Below are 8,806 nucleotides of genomic sequence, written 5' to 3'. Positions count from 1 at the left end.
GCGCGTGTGAGAGAGAACGGAGAGCTGGAGGAGGAAGCGGGAACTTGGTCTTGTTCTATTTCGCATTCCTGTGTCACTCCAGCAGCATTTCTCCCTAGAAGCAGCAATTTCATTCCGTTTGGCAGCGCAGGGGGGGTTTTGCTTGTTTTTCTTTTTAATACTCACAGAACCAGCTTTTCTGTACCCAGCCAGAGCACCAGCAACAGCTGAGCAGCACCTCATTCTCCAAGGTTTGGGTCCCAGCCCCATGTGAGCCTCTGGGCTCAGAGACATCAGCACCATCTCTTTGGAGATCTGTGCCCCGTGGGTTGCAATCTTATTACCTCTTTATTTGATGGGGCCAAATCCTGGCTGCCTTCACATCCTAATTCCCCAGAATGATTTGCAATGGATAAGATGTAGGCAGATGTGAAGATCTTGAAAGCTTTGCCCAAGAATGAGCAAGTCTTCTGAGATCCTTGGAGGTCAAAGATGTTGGGAGCTTCAGAGATCTGCTTCACCTTCCTATGAAATCGATCTCAACTTTCACCCCAGCCTACTTCCTTGCCACATCAATGTCATTTTTTTATCTCCCTCCCAAACCCAAGTCTAAAAGGAACAGACTGGGAAAAAGGAAAAAAAAAATTCTTATTTTTCTCTTTCGGGGTTTCACATCAGTCCTAGAACATTAGCTATGCTCAGGAGAATGAAGTTTTCTCCCCTCAATTCGTTTTTTTTATTTTGAGAGTTTTTAATTTTTTTTAATTAATTACTTATTTTTTGAGATGAGTCTCACTTTGTCACCCAGGCTGGAGTGCAGGGGCATGATCTCAGCTCACTGCAACCTCCGCCTCCTGGCTCCAAGCGACTCTTGTGCCTCAGCCTCCTGAGTAGCTGGGATTACAGGCACCCGCCACCATGCCCAGCTAACTTTTTTGTATTTTTAGTAGAGATGGGGTTACACCATGTTAGCCAGGTTGGTCTCGAGCTCCTGACCTCAAGGGATCCACCTGCCTTGGCCTCCCAAAATGCTAGGATTACAGGCGTGAGCCACCGCACCCAGCCTTGAGGGATTTATTTTAAAAGATAAGGGTCTCGCCATGTTGCCCACACTGAACTGGAACTCCTGGGCTCAAGTGATCCTCCAGCCTCAGCCTCTTGCATAGCTGGAACTATAGGTGTGGGCCACTGCACCCAGCTGTGCCCCCCAATTCAAAGCAAAGAGTTTTCTTCTTCTTCTTCTTCTTTTTCTCTTCTTCTTTTTCTTTTCTTTTCTTTTTTTTTTTTTTTTTTTTGAGACATAGTCTTGCTATATCACCCAGGCTGGAGTACAGTGGTGCAACCTTGGCTCACTGCAACCTCTGCCTCCCGGGTTCAAATGATTCTCCTGCCTCAGCCTTCCAAGTACCTGGGATTATAGGCATGTGCCACCACACCCAGCTAATTTTTGTATTTTTAGAAGAAACTCGGGTCTCACCATGTTGGCCAGTCTGGTCTCGAACTCCTGGCCTCAATCAATCCACCCACCTCAGCCTCCCACAGTGCTGGAATTACAGGCATCAGCCACTGCATCCAGCAAAGCAGGGAGTTTTCTACTGATTTTATTCTCAGAGAGTCAAAGTGGATGTTACTCAGTAATCAATGTTGAGCAATATTCTACTGTTGAGTAGTGGTACCAACTGAAGATGAGTTTATTAACATAACATTTTCCTTAATTCCACAAATGTTATTGAGATCCTACTCATCTCATTATTGAGATCCTACTCATTCCACAAATGTTATTGAGATCCTACTTTGTTCCAAGCTCTGTTGTGGACACTGTAGATATCACCGTCTCATTTCTCCCCAGCACTCAAGAGCCAACCACTCTCATGAATCTAAAGTATAAGTTTCCTATGGGTGCTGTTATATCCCCATTTTACAGGTGAAGAAATTGAGGCTCTGGGAAATTAAGGAAATTGCCCAAGGTCAGAAGGTTGGTAGGTCTCAGAACCACGTGATACATACAGGTGATAAGTGAGATGAAGAATAAAAGGCAGGTCAACAAGAGGGGCCTGAGGCATGTGGTCAGGGGAGCCCTCTCTGAGACAGTGACCACGTTCCAAAGCTGAGACTCAAAGGCAGATAAAGAGGCACCAGATGAAGATTTCTAGGAAAAAAAACAGCAAGTGCAAAAGCCCCAAAGTGGGAACAGATTTGGATGGAGTGGCTGTCACTCTCTTTCCCATCTTGGGCCAGGAGGATGAGGATGGTGGATCAGAGAGCTGGAAGGAGCCTGCGCTTCTAAGGTCTTTAGGGAGCACAGCCATATAAGCCTTGGACTAGCAACCTCAGACTTCCTCAGCCTTCATTTATGTGAGGTCAAATTGTCTGCTATGTTGTTGAAACCACTGTTGTTTTGTTTTGTTGTCACATGCAACTGAATCTAATCCTAATTGATCCCATGTTCCTTCTGTTATGGACTAAATGTTTGTGTCCCCCACAAATTCATGTGTTGAAATTCTAATCCCAACTGATGCATTAGGAGGTGGGAGCTTTGGGAAGTAATTAGGTCATGAGGCTGAACTTGATTAGCAATGTGGAATCAGAGGAAAAGCAAGAGAGCTAAATTCATGCCTGCTGCTTCACAAGCGTGATCTCATTTAATCCTCATGACTCTATGAGCTATTCCCATTGGACAGATGAGGAACCCAAGCCCAGAAAGTGAGCAGCTTACCTTCTATACAGTAAGGGGGGTGGCAGGCATTTGACTGTAGGTCTGTTTGAGACCTAGACATTATCTCTTAGACATGGACCCAAATCTTCTTGTTGTTATTGTTGGTGGGTTTTTTTTTTTTTTTTTTTTTTTTAAGACAGAATCTCACTCTGTCACCCAGGCTGGAGTGCAATGGCACAATCTCAGCTCACTACAACTTCTGCCTCCCGGGTTCAAGTGGTTCTCCTGCCTCAGCCTCCCAAGTAGCTGGGACTACAGGCGCATGTCACCATGCCTGGCTAATTTTTGTATGTTTAGTCGTGACGGGTTTTCGCCTTGTTGGCTGGGCTGGTCTTGAACTCCTGACCTCAGGTGATCCACCCACCTTGGCCTCCCAAAGTGCTGGAATTACAAGCATGAGCCACTATGCCCAGTCCTTCTTTTTGTTTTGTTTTGTTTTGTTTTATGATAGAGTTTAGCTCTGTTGCCCAGGCTGGAAGGCAGTGGCACGATCTTGGCTCACTGCAACCTCCATCTCCTGGGTTCAAGCTATTCCCCTGCCTCAGCCTCCCAAGAAACTGGGATTACAGGGGTGCATCACCATGCCCAGCTAATTTTTTGTACTTTCATTAGGAACAACATTTCACCAGGTTGGCGAGGCTGGTCTTGAACTCCTGACCTCAGTGACCCACCCGCCTCGGCCTCCCAAAGTGCTGGGATTACAGGCATGAGCCACCCACCTGGCCATGGCCCCAAATCTTCCGATTCAAGCATAGAATGATTATCACTTGGACGTTATCTGTGTTCCATGGGCAAGCCTTGATCTTTTCGTGGTTTTCAGTTTTCCATCTCCATTTTACTTGATTGCTTATACCTCACCTTTTGAAAACAGAGCTTGAAAGAGACAGTAGTGATATTTTTTATCTACTTTATATGGCTGTTGGGAGGACTAAATAGGGTGGTGTTGGTGAGGTTGGATTTATTTTCTACAGCCCATTTACCTGCTTCCTGAAACTGAATTGTGACTCATCTTAACCATCTTTAAAATTTTCCAATGGGAATTAATTAACCGGATAAGTAAGCATCTTTTAAAATGCAAGAGTGTTCTTTTCAGCGTTGATTATAATCTCGCCACATTAAAAGCAAATAGGCCAGGCGCGGTTCCTCACGTCTGTAATCCCAGCACTTTGGGAGCCCGAGGCGGGTGGATCACGAGGTCAGGAGTTTGAGACTAGCCTGACCAACATGGTGAAACCCCATCTCTACTAAAAATACAAAAATTAGCCGGATTGGTGGCCCACACCTGTAATACCAGCTGCTCAGGAGGCTGAGACAGGAGAATTGTTTGAATCCAGGAGGCAGAGTTTGCAGTGAGCCAAGATTGTGCCACGGCACTCCAGCCTGGGTGACAGAGAGAGACTCTGTCTAAAACAAAAAAAAAAAATTGAGAAATGAGCCTGGGCAACATAGTGAGACCCCCATCTCTACAAAAAATACAAACAAAAAGTAGCCAAACATGGTAGTGTGCGCCTATAATCCCAGCTACTCAGGAGTCTGAGGCAGGAGGATTGCCTGAGCCCAGGAGGTGGAGGCTGCCGTGAACCAGGATCATGCCACTGCACTCTAGCCTGGATGACAGAGCGAGACGCTGTCTCAAAAATAAATAAATAAATAAAATAAAATAAAAAAGTTGGAGAAATGGCTATTGTTAAGCAACAAATTGTTGCTCCCACATTGGGTAACACATATTACCCGATATTACAACAGTAAAAATTCCAGTAGGCCGGGCGCGATGGCTCAAGCCTTTAATCCCAGCACTTTGGGAGGCCAAAGTGGGCGGATCACCTGAGGTCAGGAGTTCGAGACCAGCCTGACCAACATGGAGAAACCCCATCTCTACTAAAAATACAAAAAATTAGCCGGATGTGGTGTCGCATGCCTGTAATCCCAGCTACTCGGGAGGCTGAGGCAGGAAAATTGCTTGAACTTGGGAGGCGGAGGTTGTGGTGAGCTGAGATGACGCCATTGCACTCCAGTCTGGGCAACAACAGTAAAACTCTGCCTCAAAAAAAAAAAAAAAAAAAAAAAAAAATTCCAATAGCTTCCGTTTTTGAGGGAAATATCCAGAAAATATAAACAACTTTAACAACTCAACAACTACAAACCAAACAACTCAATGAAAAAACAGAGAAAGGACTTGAATAAGCCTTTATCCAAAAGATGGTAACTACGTGTGGTGATAAGTATGTTAATTTGATTGTGGCAACCATTTCTCAATGAATACATATATTCAATCATGACATTGTATACCCTGAATTATGCAAAATTTGTTAATTATACCTCAGTAAAGCTGGAAAAATAAACAAAGTTTCTCGAAAGAAGGTATACAAGTGGCCAAAAAGCACACAAAAAGGTGCTCACCTGGGCATGGTGACTCACGCCTGTAATCCCAGAACTTTGGGAGGCCAAGGAAGGGGCATCACTTGAGCTCAGGAGTTGGAGACCAGCCTGGGCAACGTGGCAAAACCCTGTCTCTGCAAAAAATACAAAATTAGCCAGGCCTGGTGGTATGCACCTGTAGTCCCAGCTACTCAGGAGGCTGAGATGGGAGCATCACTTGAGTCTGGGGAGGTTGAAGCTGCACTGAGCCATGAGCGTGCCACTGCACTCCAGCCTGGATGACAGAGAAAGACCCTGTCTCGAAACAAAACAAAAAAACCAACTGTTCATGAAGATATGAACATTTTGAACCCTTGTATATTGCCAGTGGGGATGTAAAATGGTTAGCTGGTGTGGAAAACAGTTTGGTAGTTCTTCAAAAAAGTGAACATAGAATTAGCATATGACAGCCAGGTACTGTGGCACATGCCATAGTCCCAGCTACTCAGGAGGCTGAGGCAGAGTGGGAGCAGAGGCACACACCTATAATCTCAGCACTTTGGGAGGCTGAGGTGGGCGGATCACTTGAGGCCAGGAGTTCAAGATCAGCCTGGCCAACATGGTGAAACCCCGTCTCTACTAAAAATACAAAAATTAATGGGGTGTGGTGTCTTGTGCCTCTAATCCCAGCTACTCAGGAGGCTGAGACAGGAGAATCACTTGAACCCGAGAGGTGGAGGGTGCAGTGAGCCTAGATCGCACCATTGCACTCCAGCCTGGGCAACAGAACTAGATTACGTTTCCAAAAAAGAAAAGGAAAAAAAGCAGGCTGAGGCAGGAGGATCACTTGAGGAGAGGAGCTCAAGACTGCATTGTGCTATGATTGTGCCTATGAATAGCCACTACACTCCAGGCTGGGTAACATAGAGAGACCCTGTCTCTATTAAAAAAAAAAAAAAAAGAATTACTATATGAACCAGCAATTCAACTCCTAAGTATATACCCAAAAGAAGTGAAAACAAGGATTCAAACAAATCCTTGTACACGAGTGTTCACAGCAGCACTATTCACAACAGACAAAAGGTAGAAACAACTCAAATGTCCATTAATACATGAATGGATAAACAATTTGTGATATATCCATATAATGGCTTATTATTCAGTTATAAAAATGAATGAAATGAGATACATGCTACATTGAGGATGAACCTCAAAAACATTATACTAAGTAGAAGAAGCCAGATACCAAAGGTTACATATTATTTTATTCCATTCATACTGATTATCTAGAATAGGTAAATCCTATTTAGGTAAACAGGAAGCAGATTGGTAGTTGCCAGAAATGTGGGGGATTAGGGAATTGGGGGATGGGGACTAACTGCTTAATGAATGCCAGGTTTCCTTTTGGAGTGATTAAAATGTTTTGGAACTACATAGAGATTATGGTTGCATAACATTATGAATGTACTAAATGTCACTGAATTGTTCACTGTGAAATGGCTAATTTTATATTATGTGAATTCACTTCAATATATAATTTCTAAAAAGAAAAAATTAAAAGGAAGAGTTGCAGTATGGGGGATGATAGAAAAGTCATTTTTACCATTTATGAAGATACAAGAACAAGTTTTTCAACCAAGAAAAGCCAGACATGATTACATAAGCCTGCTCTCCCTGTTAACAGTAATTCAAACAATATGCAAAGTGTAAGTGCCAAGTCCTTTTTCTGCTATGTAAATAAAGTCTGTGTTAGGAAAACAGCTGTGTGCTTTTTGACAGCTCTAGAGTTTGAAAACCTAGTGATGTAGAATTTCCCCCCACCACTACCAGAAACAAGGAGGAGAAGGAGGGAAAAAGGGAGAGAGAAGAGGAGGAAGAAAACAGTTGGTTTCTCATCCACGTGTAAAGTAGCTAAGAAACACACTTGCCCCCTGGAATGAGAAAGAACTCCATTCCTGAAGGACAATGATTTCTAACCTAGCATTGTATACCCAGCTAAATTATCCATGAAGTGTGAGAACGGAAAGACATTTCCAGATATGTAGTGTCCACCCCTTTGACAGGAAGTAGGTGGAGCATGAGGCAGAAAACTATGCAAAAGGAACTCATGGAATTCAGGAAACAGGAGATCCAGCCCATGAAAAAGGTTAAAGCAAGACACAGTGCCACAGCTGCCCAACTGGTCTGGAGAGGAACTCACGCCTATCAGAGATAAGTATACAGAAAACTAAGCGTAGCCAATTTATTTATTTTTTTGATGATGATTATTATTATTATTTGAGACAGAGTGTCGCCGTGTCACCGTGTCGCCCAGGCTGGAGTGCAATGGCGCTATCTCAGCTCACTGCAACCTCTGCCTCCCGGGTTCAAGGGATTCTCCTGCCTCAGCCTCCTGAGTAGCTAGGACTACAGGTGCCTGCCACCACGCCTGGCTAATTATTTTGTATTTTTAGTAGAGATGGGGTTTCACCATGTTGGCTAGGACAGTCTTGATCTCCTGACCTCGTGATCCACCCGCCTCGGCCTCACAAAGTGCTGGGATTACAGGCATGAGCCACCACACCTGGCCAATTATCATGATATATATTTTTTGGGACAGAGTTTTGCTCTTGTTGCCCAGGCTGTAGTGCAATGGTATGATCTCAGCTCACTGCAACCTCCGCCTCTTGGGTTCAAGTGATTCTCCTGCCTCAGCCTTCAAGTAGCTGGGATTACAGGCATCCACCACCCTGCCCAGCTAAATTTTGTGCTTTTAGTAGTGACAGGGTTTCACCATGTTGGTCAGGCTGGTCTTGAACTCCTGACCTCATGTGTTCCACCCGACTTGGCCTTGCAAAGTGTGAGATTACAGGTGGGAGGCACCATGTCTGGCCTTCCTTTTTTTTTTTTTTTTTTTTTTAAGATGCGGTTTCACTATGTTGTCCAGCCAATTTATTTATCAGGTGGTGGGACTCATGCATAGGGTGTAGACAGAAAACAAGTTCATTCTTTGCATGTTCAGTTTGTCTCTGGGAAGCCAGTTCTTCCCCATACCTTGAATGAAATCCAGGGTAAGTCCCATGGCTTTTTTTTTTTTTCTTTTTAGATAGAGACAGGGGTGTGGCACGGCGGCTCACACCTGTAATCCCAGCACTTTGGGAGGCCGAGACAGGCAAATCACCTGAGCCAAGGAGTTTGACACCAGCCTGGCCAACATGATGAAACCCGTCTCTTCTAAAAATACAAAAATTAGCTGGGCGTGGTGGTATGTGCCTGTAATCCCAGCTTCTCGGGAGGCTGAGGTAGGAGAATCACTTGAACCTGGGAGGCAGAGGTTGCAGTGAGCCGAGATTGTGCCACTGCACTCCAGCATGGGTGACAGAGTAAGACACTTTCTCTAACTAAATGAATAAAAAAAAGACAGGATCGGCCGGGCGCAGTGGCTTACGCCTGTAATCCCAGCACTTTGGGAGGCCGAGGCAGGTGGATCAGGAGGTCAGGAGATCGAGACCATCCTGGCTAACACGTTGAAACCCCGTCTCTATTAACAAAATACAAAAAAATTAGCCGGGCATGGTGACGGGCACCTGTAGTCCCAGCTACTTGGGAGGCTGAGGCAGGAGAATGGCATGAACCCGGGAGGCGGAGCTTGCAGTGAGCCAAGATCACGCCACTGTACTCCAATCTGGGTGACAGAGCGAGACTCCGTCTCAAAAAAAAAGAGACAGGATCTCACTATGTTGCCCAGGTTGGTTTTGAACTCCTAGCCTCAAG

This window comes from Pongo abelii, chromosome 21 (assembly GCF_028885655.2).
Source record: "Pongo abelii isolate AG06213 chromosome 21, NHGRI_mPonAbe1-v2.0_pri, whole genome shotgun sequence".
In the NCBI taxonomy this organism is placed as follows: domain Eukaryota; kingdom Metazoa; phylum Chordata; class Mammalia; order Primates; family Hominidae; genus Pongo; species Pongo abelii.
Note: the sequence above shows the minus strand (reverse complement) of the source record.